The following is an 18,447-nucleotide window of genomic DNA, read 5'->3' on the forward strand; positions in this document are numbered from 1 at the left end:
CACCCGTGCATCATCGCCTTCCTGAAAAATCTTGCCTCTGATTATATTTTTAAGCCTTTGGTGACAAGCCATTCGTTGTTGGTTCATGCATGTCAGGGGGAACCAAGGTGCGCTCTAGGGGTGAAAAACCCTTGTTTGGCCTTCACTGGATGTTTCGATAACGTTGACGTATGACTATTACCATGTTCTTGAAGACCATTGTCCTATGGTGTCTTGTTTAATGTTATCTCTGTTATATATTGTCGGGATTTAGTTGGATTAACTGGTAGGTTGTAAATATAGAAGGCCATCCCTTGCTAGTGGTGGATTTCTGTGTTGAAAGGCGATACATTGCATTCTCTTAGGATTTATGTCCCTTTTTCGGCCTCGGTGTCTTCGGAGATTGTGCATGTGCGTCTTTGGCATGGTTGCAAAACCATTCCATTTGGTTCATCCTACTAACTTTACATTTTTAAACAGCAATGTTGTAATGGTCACTGAAACATGCATTCACCATGAGCTCTCTCCTTCGTAGAAGAATTCAAACATTCATTTTCTTTCCCACAAGAGCAAGCAAGAGCTTTGTGTGTTATTCCGTTAACAGATATCCATTTGTGCCAAGTCATGGTATTATCATAAAGTCCATAGGGTCAAGTTGAAATGGGTATGTTTAGTGATTTATGTGTTTGTAACAGGTTAAGTCATGCATTCGCTTGTCTTATCTAGCAGAGAAAAATAGGGCTTCCCCCGTGAGTTGTCGTGGCTATGCCAACTATACATCTATGTCTTTTCCCATGTCTTTCATGACATACGTTGACATGGTGCCTTTTTTTTTCTTTTACCCACTATGTCCTCCATGAAACATGCATGGATCGTCTTGAATGCCCAATTTTAGGGTAACTTTGCGTGGGGTGGAGTACTGATCTTTGACGAGAGAAGACTAGCACTAGTGGGCACACTTGTTTTCCGATGCTCCATGATGAGAATGGTATACATCGTGTGTCGCACATCACTAATTTAGATAATGATCAAGAGTCAGTGAAGTGGCACCAACTAGGCAAGTAGTTGTGGTGTGTGTTTCGACCGCCATGGATTCAACAAACAACAATAAAATATAAGTAACAACAATAACCGTTGTGCACCATCACCTTCCTATAGTCTTTGAATATATTTTTAAGCCACTGGTGATCAACCAATCACTGGTTGGTTTATGTAAGGAAGAACCAAGGTATACTCTAGGGTGAAAACTCGTGTTTGGTCTTCACTAGATGGTTTTGACAACATTGATATATGACTATTACTATGTTCTTGAAGGCATTCTCCACTGATGTCTTGTTTGACGTTATATATTTTCAGCGATTAGTTTGATTAAGCTTTAGGTAGTAAGTGTAGAAGGACAACCATTGCTAGTGGTTGATTTCTCTATCGAGATTCAATGCATGAAACTCCCTTGCATTTGCATCCAGCATTGGCGTATTGGGAGTTACATGCTTAAAACAACGCGACACGCATGAATGATGCATAGTTTGGGTCTCTCGGAGATTATTTTCTCTTGTGTAAAGCAACTTCACCAGCCGAAACTACTTCATGTACAACGTGAAGTGTGTGAAACTTGTACGATGGTTTGATTGATTGGTAATGTCATACAAGTTTCATACAAAACTAGAAGAAAGCACGCTTTGCTACGCTGCTTCTTTGTTGGTTGCCCTATAATTCGTTTAAAGATTTTTGCTTACTTATACTTCACCCCAAAGTTGAGATCCTTACCTTTCGTCGTCATTTTCAAAGCCAAACAAAATGTGCACAAGCTCAAACTAAATAAAAGAAACATGGTATGCTACAACCAAAATCCTTATCAGCCACTAAAAAGGAAGACTCCCTTGAATCCGTAGCTAGGGTCATATGAGATGCCAAAGAAGAAAGATTAGCACAATGTCAGTCAAGAGACGGAAAGCAACAGAGAAGTTCGGTCTACTGCTGGAACATAAACTAATGAATGTAGTTTAAGCATGAACCATGCATATGCAAGTGTGCAGAGAACTTGCATTGCATGATCCATTGAAGAACCGCGGGTCAAGTGCACTAAGTAACAGAACATGAATTCAATTACAACAAGAAAGAACAAATAATTATTAACAGTTATAATCGAATAACATGAAGCAAGCATGAATCAAACATATGCACAAAATTAATCATGCCAAGAGGTTGCATTTTCATTGCTTATTTATAATTCTAAGTACAAGTACCTCTCTAAGCTTTGAAATCTGAATTTAGTTACATCAGCCTAACCATCCTAAACATAAGTTTAGAACAAAAAGGAAGAGCCGGTTAGGTAGGAATCAACGGCAGCACATGGAAAATGATGGCTTTCACACCGTGAACCTGATGAAAATCATGCCAATGTGATTGCATACTGTTGGGGAACGTAGCAAAAATTCAAAATTTTCTTACATGTCACCAAGATCTATCTATGGAGAGACTAGCAACGAGGGGAAGGAGAGTGCATCTACATACCCTTGTAGATCGCTAAGCGGAAGCGTTCAAGAGAACGGGGTTGAAGGAGTCGTACTCGTCGTGATCCAAATCACCGGAGATCCTAGTGCCGAACGGACGGCACCTCCGCATTCAACACGCGTACAGCCCGGTGACGTCTCCCATGCCTTGATCCAGCAAGGAGAGAGGGAGAGGTTGAGGAAGACTCCATCCAGCAGCAGCACAACGGCGTGGTGGTGGTGGAGGAGCATGGCAATCCTGCAGGGCTTCGCCAAGCACCGCGGGAGAGGAGGAGGACTTGGGAGAGGGGGAGGGCTGCGCCAGAACTTTGGTAAAGCTCCCGTGCGCCTCCCTACTATATATAGGGGTGGAGGGGGCTGGTTCCTTGCCCTCCAAGTCCATTGGGGCGTTGGCAAAGGTGGGAGGAAAGAAATCCCATCATTTCCTTCCCCACCGATTGTTATCCCCCCTTTTTAGGGATCTTGATCTTATCCCTTCGGGATATGATCTTATTCCTTCTAAGAGGGAATCTTGGTGCGCCTTGACCAGGGGTGTGGGGCCTTGCCCCCACTACCCACTTTCATGTGGGTCCCCCCATGCAGGTGGGCCCCACTCCGGAACCTTCTAGAACCTTCCCGGTACAATACCGAAAATTCCCGAACATTTTCCGGTGGCCAAAATAGGACTTCCCATATATAAATCTTTACCTCCGGACCATTCCGGAACTCCTCGTGACGTCCGGGATCTCATCCGAGACTCCGAACAACATTCGGCAACCACATACAAACTTCCTTTATAACCCTAGCATCATCGAACCTTAAGTGTATAGACCCTACGGGTTCGGGAACCATGCAGACATGACCGAGACATTCTACGGTCAATAACCAACAGCGGGATCTGGATACCCATGTTGGCTCCCACATGTTCCACGATGATCTCATCGGATGAACCACGATGTCAAGGACTCAATCGATCTCGTATACAATTCCCTTTGTCTAACGGTATTGTACTTGCCCGAGATTCGATCGTCGGTATACCGATACCTTGTTCAATCTCGTTACCGGCAAGTCTCTTTACTCGTTCCGTAACACATCATCCCGCGATCAACTCTTTGATCACATTGTGCACATTATGATGATGTCCTACCGAGTGGGCCCAGAGATACCTCTCCGTCACACGGAGTGACAAATCCCGGTCTCGATTCGTGCCAACCCAACAGACACTTTCGGAGATACCTATAGTGCACCTTTATAGCCACCCAGTTACGTTGTGATGTTTGGTACACCCAAAGCATTCCTACGGTATCTGGGAGTTGCACAATCTCATGGTCTAAGGAAAAGATACTTGACATTAGAAAAGCTTTAGCATACGAACTACACGATCTCTGTGCTAGGCTTAGGATTGGGTCTTGTCCATCACATCATTCTCCTAATGATGTGATCCCGTTATCAACGACGTCCAATGTCCATGGTCAGGAAACCGTAACCATCTATTGATCAACGAGCTAGTCAACTAGAGGCTTACTAGGGACATGGTGTTGTCTATGTACCCACACATGTATCTGAGTTTCCTGTCAATACAATTATAGCATGGATAATAAACAATTATCATGAACAAGGAAATATAATAATAACTAATTTATTATTGCCTCTAGGGCATATTTCCAACAGTCTCCCACTTGCACTAGAGTCAATAATCTAGTTCACATCGCCATGTGATTAACACTCACAGGTCACATTTCCATGTGACCAACATCCAAAGAGTTTACTAGTGTCACTAAACTAGTTCACATCACCATGTGATTAAGACTCAATGAGTTCTGGGGTTTGATCATGTTTTGCTTGTGAGAGAGGTTTTAGTCAACGGGTCTGCAACATTCAGATTCGTATGTACTTCGCAAATCTCTAGGTCATATTGTAAATGTTGCTTCCACGCTCCACTTGGAGCTATTCCAAATGGTTGCTCCACTATACGTATCCGGTTTTCTACTCAAAGTCATTCGAATAGGTGTTAAAGCTTGCATCGACGTAACCCTTTACGTCGAACTCTTTATCACCTCCACAATCGAGAAACATATCCTTATTCCTCTAAGGATAATTTTGACCGCTATCTGGTGATCCACTCCTTGATCACCTTTGTACCCTCTTGCCAGATATGTAGCAAGGCACACATCAGGTGCGGTACACAACATAGCATACTGTAGAGCCTACGTCTAAAGCATAGGGGACGACCTTCGTCCTTTCTCTCTATTCTGCCGTGGTCGAGCTTTAAGTCTTAACTTCGTACCTCACATCTCAAGCAAGAACTCCTTCTTTGACTGATCCATCTTGAACACCTTCAAGATCATGTCAAGGTATGTGCTCATTTGAAAGTACCATTTAGCATTTTTTTGATCTATCCTCATAGATCTTGATGCTCAATGTTCAAGTAGCTTAATCCAGGTTTTCTGTTGAAAAACACCTTTCAAATGACCCTATATGCTTTCCAGAAATTCTACATCATTTCTGATCAACAATACGTCAACAACATATACTCATCAGAAATTCTATAGTGCTCCCACTCACTTCTTTGGAAATACAAGTTTCTCATCAAAGTGCACATTCCAACTCCGAGATGCTTACTCCAGTCCTTAGAAGGATCGCTGGAGCCAGCATACCTTTTAGCATCCTTAGGATCGACAAAACTTTTATGATTGTATCACATACAACCTTTCCTTACGAAAACTGGTAAGGAAACTCGTCTTGACATCCATCTGCCAGATTTCATAAATGCAGCTAATGCTAACATGATTCCGACGGACTTAAGCATCGCTACGGATGAGAAAATCTCATCGTAGTCAACTCCTTGAACTTGTGAAAAACTCTTCGCCACAAGTCGAGCTTCATAGATGGTGACATTACCATCCACGTCCGTCTTCTTCTTAAAGATCCATTTATCTCAATGGCTTGCCGATCATCGGGCAAGTCCACCAAAGTCCATGCTTTGTTCTGATACATGGATCCTATCTCGGATTTCATGGCTTCTAACCATTTGTCGGAATTTGGGCCCACCATCGCTTCTCCATAGCTCGTAGGTTCATTGTTGTCTAGCAACATGACCTTCAAGACAGGATTACTATACCAATCTAAAGTAGTACGCATCCTTGTCACCCTACGAGGTACGGTAGTGACTTGATCCAAAAACTTCATGATCACTATCATAAGCTTCTACTTCAATTGGTGTAGGCGCCACAGGAACAACTTCCTGTGCCCTGCTACATACTTGTTGAAGTGACGGTTCAATAACCTCATCAAGTCTCCACCATCCTCCCACTCAATTTTTGAGACAAACCTTTCCTCGAGAAAGGATCCGATTCAAGAAACAATCCCTATTGCTTTCGGATCTGAATTAGGAGGTATACCCAACTGTTTTGGGTGTCCTATGAAGATGCATTTTATCCGCTTTGGTTCAAGCTTATCAACCTGAAACTTTTTCACATAAGCGTCGCAGCCCCAAACTTTTAAGAAACGACAACTTAGGTTTCTCCAAACCATAGTTCAAACGGTGTCGTCTCAACGGAATTACGTGGTGCCCTATTTTAAAGTGAATGTGGTTGTCTCTAATGCCTAACCCATGAACGATAGTGGTAATTCGATAAGAGACATCATGGTACGCACCATATCCAATAGGGTGCAACTATGAAGTTCGGACACACCATCACACTATGGTGTTCCAGGCGGTATTGATTGTGAAACAATTTCCACAATGTCTTAATTGCGTGCCAAAGCTCGTAACTCAGATACTCATCTCTATGATCATATCATAGACATTTTATCCTCTTGTCACGATGATCTTCAACTTCACTCTGAAATTACTTGAACCATTCAATAATTCAGACTTGTGTTTCATCAAGTAAATATACTTAGTATCTACTCAAATCATCTGTGAAGTAAGAACATAACGATATCCACTGCGTGCCTTAGCACTTATTGGACTGCACACATCAAAATGTATTACTTCCAACAAGTTGCTATCTTGTTCCATCTTACTGAAAACGAGGCTTTTCAGTCATCTTGCCCATGTGGTATGATTTGCATATCTCAAGTGATTCAAAATCAAGTGAGTCCAAACGATCCATCTGCATGGAGTTTGTTCATGCGTATACACCAATAGACATGGTTCACATGTCTCAAACTTTTCAAAAACGAGTGAGTCCAAAGATCCATCAACATGGAGCTTCTTCATGCGTTTTACACCAATATGACTTACATGGCAGTGCCACAAGTAAGTGGTACTATCATTACTATCTTATATCTTTTGGCATGAAAATATGTATCACTACGATCGAGATTCAATAAACCATTCCTATTAGGTGCAATACCATTGAAGGTATTATTCAAATAAATAGAGTAACCATTATTCTCCTTAAATGAATAACCATATTGCGATAGACATAATCCAATCATGTCTATGCTCAACGCAAACACCAAATGACAATTATTCAGGTTTAATACTAATCTTGATGGTAGAGGGAGCGTGCGATGTTTGATCACATCAAAATTGGAAACACTTCCAACACATATCGTCAGCTCTCCTTTAGCTAGTCTTCATTTATTCCGTAGCTCTTTTATTTCGAGTTACTAACACTTAGCAACCGAACCGGTATCTTAATACCCTGGTGCTACTGGGAGTACTAGTAAAGTACACCTTAACATAATGTATATCCAATATACTTCTATCGACCTTGCCAGCCTTCTCATCTACCAAGTATCTAGGGTAATGCTGCTCCAGTGGCTGTTCCCCTTATTACAGAAGCACTTAGTCTCGGGTTTGGGTTCAACCTTGGGTTTCTTCACTAGAGCAGCAGCTGATTTGCCGTTTCATGAAGTATCCCTTCTTGCCCTTGCCCTTCTTGAAACTAGTGGTTTCACCAACCATCAACAATTGATGCTCCTTCTTGATTTCTACTTTCGCGGTGTCAAACATCGTGAATACCTCAAGGATCATCATATGTATCCCTGATATGTTATAGTTCATCATGAAGCTCTAGCAGCTTGGTGGCAATGACTTTGGAGAAACATCACTATCTCATCTGGAAGATCAACTCCCACTCGATTCAAGTGATTGTTGCACTCAGACAATCTGAGCACAAGATCATCGATTGAGCTTTCTCCCTTAGTTTGCAGGCTAAGAAAATCGTCGGAGGTCTCATACCTCTTGATGTGGGCACGAGCCTGAAATCCCAATTTCAGCCCTCGAAACATCTCATATGTTCCGCGACGTTTCGAAAACGTCTTTGGTGCCTCTACTCTAAACCATTTAACTGAACTATCACGTAGTTATCAAAACGTGTATGTCCGATGTTCGCAACATCCACAGACGACGTTTGGGGTTCTGCACACTGAGCGGTGCATTAAGGACATAAGCTTTCTACTGATCGCATAATCGCTACTATCAACTTTCAACTATATTTTCTCTAGGAACATATCTAAACAATGGAAGTAAAGCGCGAGCTTACGACATAATTTGCAAAGATCTTTTGACTATGTTCAGGATAATTAAGTTCATCTTATGAACTCCCACTCAGATAGACATCCCTCTAGTCATCTAAGTGATTACATGATCCGAGTCAACTAGGCCGTGTCCGATCATCACGTGAGACAAACTAGCCATCATCGGTGAACATCTTCATGTTGATCGTATCTACTATACGACTCATGCTCGACCTTTCGGTCTCTTGTGTTCCGAGGCCATGTCTGTACATGCTAGGCTCGTCAAGTTAACCTAAGTGTTTCGCGTGTGTAAATCTGGCTTACACCCGTTGTATGTGAACGTAAGAATCTATCACATCCGATCATCACGTGGTGCTTCAAAATGATGAACTTTCGCAACGGTGCACAGTTAGGGGGAACACTTTCTTGAAATTTTAATGAGGGATCATCTTATTTACTACCGTCGTCCTAAGCAAATAAGATGCATAAACATGATAAACATCACATGCAATCAAATAGTGACATGATATGGCCAATATCATTTTGCTCCTTTTGATCTCCATCTTCGGGGCTCCATGATCATCGTCGTCACCGGCATGACACCATGATCTCCATCATCATGATCTCCATCATCGTGTCTCCGTGAAGTTGTCTCGCCAACTTATTACTTCTACTACTATGGCTACCGGTTAGCAATAAAGTAAAGTAATTACATGGCGTTGTTCAATGACACGCAGGTCATACAATAAATAAAGACAACTCCTATGGCTCCTGCCGGTTGTCATACTCATAGACATGCAAGTCATGATTCCTATTACAAGAACATGATCAATCTCATACATCACATATCATTCATCACATTCTTCATGGCCATATCACATCACATAGCATACCCTGCAAAAACAAGTTAGACGTCCTCTAATTGTTGTTTGCATGTTTTACGTGGCTGCTATGGGTTTCTAGCAAGAACGTTTCTTACCTACGCAAAACCACAACGTGATATGCCAATTGCTATTTACCCTTCATAAGGACCCTTTTCATCGAATCCGTTCCGACTAAAGTGGGAGAGACTGGCACCCGCTAGCCACCTTATGCACCAAGTGCATGTCAGTCGGTGGAACATGTCTCACGTAAGTGTACGTGTAAGGTCGGTCCGGTCCGCTTCATCCCACAATACCGTCGAAACAAGATTGTACTAGTAACGGTAAGCATATTGAAAAAAATCAACACCCACAACAACTTGTGTTCTACTCGTGCATATAAACTACGCATAGACCTAGCTCATGATGCCACTGTTGGGGAACGTAGCAAAAATTCAAAAATTTCCTACGTGTCACCAAGATCTATCTATGGAGAGACTAGCAACGAGGGGAAGGAGAGTGCATCTACATACCCTTGTAGATCGCTAAGCGGAAGCGTTCAAGAGAATGGGGTTGAAGGAGTCGTACTCGTTGTGATCCAAATCACCGGAGATCCTAGTGCCGAACGGACGACACCTCCGCGTTCAACACATGTACAGCCCGGTGACGTCTCCCATGCCTTGATCCAGCAAGGAGAGAGGGAGAGGTTGAGCAAGACTCCATCCAGCAGCAGCACGACGGCGTGGTGGTGGTGGAGGAGCATGGCAATCCTGCAGGGCTTCGCCAAGCACCGCGGGAGAGGAGGAGGACTTGGGAGAGGGGGAGGGCTGCGCCAGAACTTTGGTAAAGCTCCCATGCGCCTCCCCACTATATATAGGGGTGGAGGGGGCTGGTTCCTTGCCCTCCAAGTCCATTGGGGCGTTGGCAAAGGTGGGGGGGAAAGAAATCCCATCATTTCCTTCCCCACCGATTGTTATCCCCCCTTTTTAGGGATCTTGATCTTATCCCTTCGGGATATGATCTTATTCCTTCTAAGAGGGAATCTTGGTGCGCCTTGACCAGGGGTGTGGGGCCTTGCCGCAACTACCCACTTTCATGTGGGTCCCCCCATGCATGTGGGCCCCACTCCGGAACCTTCTAGAACCTTCCTGGTACAATACCAAAAATTCCCGAACATTTTCCGGTGGCCAAAATAGGACTTCCCATATATAAATCTTTACCTCCGGACCATTCCGGAACTCCTCGTGACGTCCGGGATCTCATCCGAGACTCCGAACAACATTCGGCAACCACATACAAACTTCCTTTATAACCCTAGCATCATTGAACCTTAAGTGTGTAGACCCTACGGGTTCGGGAACCATGTAGACATGACCGAGACGTTCTACGGTCAATAACCAACAGCGGGATCTGGATACCCATGTTGGCTCCCACATGTTCCATGATGATCTCATCGGATGAACCATGATGTCAAGGACTTAATCGATCCCGTATACAATTCCCTTTATCTAATGGTATTGTACTTGCCCGAGATTCGATCATCGGTATGCCGATACCTTGTTCAATCTCGTTACTGGCAAGTCTCTTTACTCGTTCCGTAACACATCATCCCGCGATCAACTCTTTGATCACATTGTGCACATTATGATGATGTCCTACCGAGTGGGCCCAGAGATACCTCTCCGTCACACGGAGTGACAAATCCCAGTCTCGATTCGTGCCAACCCAACAGACACTTTCGGAGATACCTGTAGTGCACCTTTATAGCCACCCAGTTACGTTGTGACGTTTGGTACACCCAAAGCATTCCTACGGTATCTGGGAGTTGCACAATCTCATGGTCTAAGAAAAAGATACTTGACATTAGAAAAGCTTTAGCATACGAACTACACGATCTCTGTGCTAGGCTTAGGATTGGGTCTTGTCCATCACATCATTCTCGTAATGATGTGATCCCGTTATCAACGACATCCAATGTCCATGGTCAGGAAACCGTAACCATCTATTGATCAACAAGCTAGTCAACTAGAGGCTTACTAGGGACATGGTGTTGTCTATGTACCCACACATGTATCTGAGTTTCCTGTCGATACAATTATAGCATGGATAATAAACGATTATCATGAACAAGGAAATATAATAATAACTAATTTATTATTGCCTCTAGGGCATATTTCCAACACATACTTCTCACTTTAGCTATGTAGTCACGCTCTAGCTTCAAATGAACATTTCTTTTTGCTATCAAAAAAGAAAGATGAACACTCTTGGGCTTAGAGATGGCATGGCTTAAAGCGTCGAAGATTGTTAGTTCGCAAGCATGTCACACACCAAATTCATTACGAAGCATCAATCATACAAGCTTTCAGATTGAAATTTTTTAGTCCATTATATGTGACAAGCTATATTCATGGTACTCAAGCATCAAGCATGTAGGCTTTCAGATTGAAATTTGTTCGGCCACAAGCATATATCATGTACCAAATTCATGGTACTCGAGCATCAAGCATGCAAGCTTTCAGATTAACAATAGTGTCGCTGAGATAAAATACTCTTGAACACAGACATAAGTGCACGAAGATTAACTCTTTAAGCAACATCTAGCGATTCCATGTGCCAACCAAATAAACATATTGTGCCGGATCAATAAGAACAACAGGTTCTAGACATATCCATCCTACACATAGCTAGATCAATTTCAATAGCTAGATGATAAGTTTAAAATTAGGGTCAGTTGCAAATTGAATCAAAGGAGTCCTTTGAGTAATTTCTTTTCTCGACACAACATGGTAAAGGAGAAATAGAGCCGGATCAGCGTGAATCTGCAGTACGATAAATCATTTCTTATTCACCACAGACCAAGAGTAGGATTTGATTAGTTAAGTCAGTATCTACTCTTGTCCAACCCTTCCTACACACAACAGAAACATCAGCATGGGGCTAATCTACATAACTAAGCTTGTCAGCTTCCATTTTCACTTATTCCCCATGCTAGTAGCAGAATGAAGGCTGCTCCAGTCGATCCCACACGCGATGTGCAGTGTCCTCTCCAACCAATATTCTGTGTTCTTCATCTCAGAAAACACACTGGTCATTTATATATAGCATCACTCAGATGTTAAAACAAAAATACAACAAAGAGTAGAAAGCGATAAATAAATATAGCTTACCTCTCCTGGGTTAGTTTTTTCGTATATTGACGCATTATTCTCGAGCCTTCATCCAAGCCCTCACACACCAGGTCACCCTTCTCATCAGTGTAACATAGTATACTCATGTTTTGTCTTCATAGACCTACGAAAAAAGTATTCAGATCAATCAGAAGTGGATCAATTTAATTGTTTGCTAAACTAAGGATCTCAACAAAATTTGCAACAGAAGATTCAAGCGAGCTAGGGGAGTTCAAGTTTCTGTGTAGTTGCTTATTGGTTTTCACACTCCTCAGAGAAGAACTCAAGTCCATCCTTAGAGATAAATGCGAGGCGACAACGTGAACTACGGACCCAAGAGAGGTACCCAGACAATTCGGTTGAGAGAATGATTTAGCTCCTCCTAGCATTAATGGTTCACATGGGTTTACATGTTGTAGTTATGACTCAACTGCCTCCAATCGAACGGCATAGACAGCTGAGCACCACCACAACAATGCGACCCCATAGAAAGAACACAAATTCACTGACTAGGGAAGAATGTACCTGGTCGGCTAGTTGTTGGAGCCGGTTACTGGTAGCAATGGAGCTCCTCAAATAACAACTCCTGCACACGACTTTGCCAGGAAGGGAAGCCCTCCACCGATAGCGCCCCACGAAAGAATGCCTCTGACCAGAAATGCGTTGGCATCGTAAATTGCAGTGCCACCAGCCAAATCGCCCCGCACAAACCACCCCAACCCCTACCAAATCTTGAGCCTCGGGAAGGGGGGGGGGGCGCATCTGATAGACACGCAACTAGATTTCCCCCTCCCTGATAAGCGGCATGCTGATAGACCGCTAGTCTTGGAGAAGAACAACGGACTGTTGGTGAACGTTGCATGGGAAACAAAAAAATTCCTACGCTCACCAAGATCCAATCTAGGAGATGACCATCTATGAGAGGAGAGATTGGATCTACATACCCTTGTAGATCTCTAAGCGGAAGCATTAAGAAACGAGGTTGATGTAGTCGAACGTCTTCGCGATCCAATCACGATCTGTCCCACGAACTCTGATCCAAGTGCCGAATACACGGCACCTCCGCGTTCAACACACGTATGGCTTGATGACGCCTTCACCTCCTCGATCCAGCAAGCAATGATGACGTAGTAGCTCGAGTCCTCGGGTAGCATGACGGCATGGTGGCGGTGGTGGAATCTCATCAGCGCTTTGCGAAGCACTACGGAGAGGAAGAGGGATGCAAGGGAGAGGAGAGGCAACACTGTGGCGTAGAGATGTGCTCAAGGTTGCGGCTGCCCTCTCTCTACCACTCTATATATAGGAGAAGGAAGGAGGGGGTGGCGCCCCTAGGGTTTCCCCTAGGGGGCGGCGGCCAAGGCAGATGGGATCTCCCCTAGGGTGACTTGCCCCCCAAGCTAGGTGGAGGGAACCCTAGAGGGGTGCCCCCAACCCTCTTGGTTACGTGAGATGGGGTGAAGGGGGCGCTCAACCCCTTAGTGGGCTGGTTTGCCCCTCCCCTTGGCCCATGGGCCGCCCAACACTTGCTGGGGCCCCCCGAAACCCCTTTCGGTGCTGGTCATCACCCCGTACCCCCGGAACAATTCCGGACTCCAATACCCTTCATCCAATACATTGATATTCACCTCCAGACCATTCCAAAGTTCCTCGTCATCTCTGGGATCTCATCCGAGACTCCGAACAACCTTCGGTAATCACCATAATGACTCACCTATACTTATATCGTCACCAAATGTTAAGTGTGTCGACCCTGCGGGTTCGAGAACTATGCAGAAATGACCGAGACACCTCTATGGTCAATAACCAATAGCGGGACCTGGATGCCCATATTGGTTCCCACATATTCTACGAAGATCTTATCGGTCGAACCACGATGTCAAGGATTCTGCTAATCCTGTATGTAGTTCCCTTTGTCTGTCGCTATGTTACTTGCCCGAGATTCGATCGTCGGTATCTCCATACCTAGTTCAATCTCGTTACCGGCAAGTCTCTTTACTCATTCTGTAATACAAGATCTCGTGGCTAACCCATTAGTCACATTGCTTGCAAGCTTCTTGTGATGTTATATTACTGAGAGGGCCCAGAGATACCTCTATGTCATACGGAGTGACAAATCCCAGTCTTGATCCATGCCAACTCAACAGACACCCTCGGAGATACATGTAGAGCACCTTTATAGTCACCCAGTTATGTTGCGACATTTGGTACACATAAGGTATTCCTCCGGTGTTAGTGAGTTGCATGATCTCATGGTCATAGGAACATATATACTTGACATGCAGAAAATGATAGCAATAAACTTGATACGATCATATGCTACATTTATAGTTTCGGTCTTGTCCATCACATCATTCTCCTAATGATGTGATCCCGTTATCAAATGACAACTCATCTCCATGGCTAGGAAACCATAGCCATCTTTGATCAACGAGCTAGTATGGTAGAAGCTTACCAGGGACATGTTGTTGTCTATGTATCCACACATGTATCTGAGTTTCCGATCAATACAATTCTAGCATGAATAATAAACGATTATCATGAACAAGGAAATATGATAATAACCAGTTTATTATTGCCTCTAGGGCATATTTCCAATAGCCTCCCACTTGCACTAGAGTCAATAATGTAGTTCACATCGCCATGTGATTAACACTCATAGTTCACATCGCCATGTGACTAACACCCAAAGAGTTTACTGTTGGGGAACGCGGTAATTTCAAAAAAAATCCTACGATCACGCAAGATCTATCTAGGTGATGCATAGCAACAAGGGGAGTGTGTCCATGTACCCTCATAGACCGAAAGCGGAAGCGTTAAGTAACACGGTTGATGTAGTTGAACGTCTTCGCGATCAAACCGATCAAGTACCGAACGCACGGCACCTCCACGATCTACACACGTTCAGCTCGGTGACGTCCCTCGAACTCTAGATCCAGCTGCGGTCGAGGGAGAATTCCATTAGCATGACGGCGTGGTGACGGTGATGAAGTGGCGCAGGGCTTCGCCTAAGCACTATGATGATATGACCGAGGTGGAAATCTGTGGAGGAGGGCATCACACATGGCTAAAAGATCAACTTGATCAACTTGTGTGTCTATGGGTTGCCCCTCCCCCGTATATAAAGGAGGAGAGGAGGGGGCCGGCCGGCCTCAAGGGGCGCGCCCAAGGGGGGAGTTGTACTCCAAGTAGGAGTAGGTTCCCCCCATTCCTATTCCAACTAGGAGGAGAAGGAAGGGGGAGGAGAGAAGGAAAGGGGGGCCGGCCCCCCTAGTCCAACTCGGTTTGGGCTAGGGGGCGTGCGCCACACCTTGGCCTGCCTCCTTTCTTCCACCACTTGGCCCATGAGGCCCATTAACCCCCCGAGGGGTTCTGGTAACCCTCCGGTACTCCGGTTTTATCCGAAACTTCTTTGGAACACTTTCGGTGTCTGAATATAGCCATCTAATATATCAACCTTTATGTCTCGGCCATTTGGAGACTCCTCATCATGTCCGTGATCTCATCCGGGACTCCGAATAACCTTCGGTACATCAAATCACATAAACTCATAATACATATCATCATCGAACGTTAGGCGTGCGGACCCTACGGATTCGAGAACTATGTAGACATGACCGAGACACATCTCCGGTCAATAACCAATAGTGGAACATGGATGCTCATATTGGCTCCAACATATTCTATGAAGAACTTTATCGGTCTAACCGCATAATAACATACGTTGTTCCCTTTGTCATCGGTATGTTACTTGCCTGAGATTCGATCGTCGGTATCTCCATACCTAGTTCAATCTCGTTACCTGCAAGTCTATTTACTCGTTCTGTAATACAAGATCTCATGGCTAACCCATCAGTTACATTGCTTGCAAGCTTCTTGTGATGTTGTATTACTGAGAGGGCCCAAAGATACCTCTCTGTCATACGGAGTGACAAATCCCAGCCTTGATCCATGCCAACTCAACATACACCCTCGGAGATACCTGTAGAGCACCTTTATAGTCACCCAGTTATGTTGCGACGTTTGGTACACATAAGGTATTCCTTCGGTGTCAGTGAGTTGCATGATCTCATGGTCATAGGAACATATATACTTGACATGCAGAAAATGATAGCAATAAACTTGATACGATCATATGCTACATTTATAGTTTCGGTCTTGTCCATCACATCATTCTCCTAATGATGTGATCCTGTTATCAAATGACAACTCATGTCCATGGCTAGGAAACCATAGCCATCTTTGATCAACGAGCTAGTATGGTAGAAGCTTACCAGGGATATGTTGTTGTCTATGTATCCACACATGTATCTGAGTTTCCGATCAATACAATTCTAGCATGAATAATAAACGATTATCATGAACAAGGAAATATGATAATAACCAATTTATTATTGCCTCTAGGGCATATTTCCAATAGCCTCCCACTTGCACTAGAGTCAATAATCTAGTTCACATCGCCATGTGATTAACACTCATAGTTCACATCGCCATGTGACTAACACCCAAAGAGTTTACTGTTGGGGAACGCGGTAATTTCAAAAAAATTCCTACGATCACGCAAGATCTATCTAGGTGATGCATAGCAACAAGGGGAGTGTGTCCACGTACCCTCGTAGACCGAAAGCGGAAGCGTTAAGTAACGCGGTTGATGTAGTCGAACGTCTTCGCGATCAAACCGATCAAGTACCAAACGCACGACACCTCTGCGATCTGCACGCGTTCAGCTCGGTGACGTCCCTCGAACTGTAGATCCAGCTGAGGTCGAGGGAGAGTTCCGTTAGCACGACGGCGTGGTTACGGTGATGAAGTTACCGGCGCAGGGCTTCGCCTAAGCACTACGATGATATGGCCGAGGTGGAAATCTGTGGAGGGGGGCACCGCATACGGCTAAAAGATCGACTTGATCAACTTGTGTGTCTATGGGTTGCCCCTCCCCATATATAAAGGAGGAGAGGAGGGGGCCGGCCGGCATCAAGGGGCGCGCCCAAGGGGGGGAGTCGTACTCCAAGTAGGATAGGTTCCCCCCCATTCCTAGTCCAACTAGGAGGAGAAGGAAGGGGGAGGAGAGATGGAAAGGAGGGCTGGCCCCCCTAGTCCAACTCGGTTTGGGCTAGGAGGGCGCGCGCCACACGTTGGTCTGCCTCCTTTCTTCCACCACTTGGCCCATGAGGCCCATTAACCCCCCGGGGGGTTCTGGTAACCCTCCGGTTGTCACGCCCAATATGCGATACTATCCTAAAGAGACTCGAAGGTCCCACCAAGGATAGAACCGCATATTGAAACGCTATTGCAAGGTGGATATCATTACATCAACATTACATAATAGATGGGGATACATACAAGAGGCATACATGCCACAAGAATACAACATCATCTTACAAGAGCAGCATCCGGCTACGGATGAAACACAAACAGAAGCTCAAACGACATCCACCCTGCTAGTCCAGGCTGCCGACCTGGAACCTATCCCCTGATCAAAGAAGAAGCAGAAGAAGAACTCAACGCAAGCAAGCATCGCTCTCGCATCACGATCATCGCATAACCTGTACCTACAACTGTTGTTGTAGTAATCTGTGAGCCACGAGGGCTCAGCAATCCCATTACCATGGGTATCAAGACTAGCAAAGCTTAATGGGAAAGGAAGGGGTAAAGTGGTGAGGTTGCAGCAGCGACTAAGCATGATATGGTGGCTAACATACGCAAATAAGAGCAAGAAGAGAACAAGCAGAACTGTCGTCAACTAGCAATGATCAAGAGGTGATCCTGAACACCTACTTACGTCAAACATAACCCAGAAACCGTGTTCACTTCCCGGACTCCGCCGAGAAGAGACATCACGGCTACACACGCGGTTGATGCATTTTAATTCGTATCTGGTGTCAAGTTGTCTACAACCGGACATTAACAAATTCCCATCTACCACATAACCGCGGGCACGGCTTTCGAAAGATAATACCCTGCAGGGGTGTCCCAACTTAGCCCATGATAAGCTGTTGCGATCAACGAAGGATATTCCTTCTCCCAGGAAGACCCGATCAGTCTCGGAATCCCGGTTTACAAGACATTTCGACAATGGTAAAACAAGACCAGCAAAGCCGCACGATGTGCCGACAAATCCCGATAGGAGCTGCACATATCTCGTTCTCAGGGCACACCGGATAGGTCAGCCTATGAGTAAAACCAACCCTCGAGTTGCCCCGAGGTAGCCCCGCAGTCTGCCCGTTTCGGACCAACACTCGAAGGAGCAGTGGCCCGGGGGGGGGGGGTTAAAATAAAGATGACCCTCGGGCTCCGGAAACCCAAGGGAAAAAGGGCTAGGTGAGGCAAATGGTAAAACCAAAGTTGGGCCTTGCTGGAGGAGTTTTATTCAAAGCAAACTGTCAAGGGGGTCCCATAAATCACCCAACCGCGTAAGGAACGCAAAATTCGAGAACATAACACCGGTATGACGGAAACTAGGGCGGCAAGAGTGGA

Source organism: Triticum aestivum, chromosome 7B (assembly GCF_018294505.1).
Source record: "Triticum aestivum cultivar Chinese Spring chromosome 7B, IWGSC CS RefSeq v2.1, whole genome shotgun sequence".
Taxonomy (NCBI): domain Eukaryota; kingdom Viridiplantae; phylum Streptophyta; class Magnoliopsida; order Poales; family Poaceae; genus Triticum; species Triticum aestivum.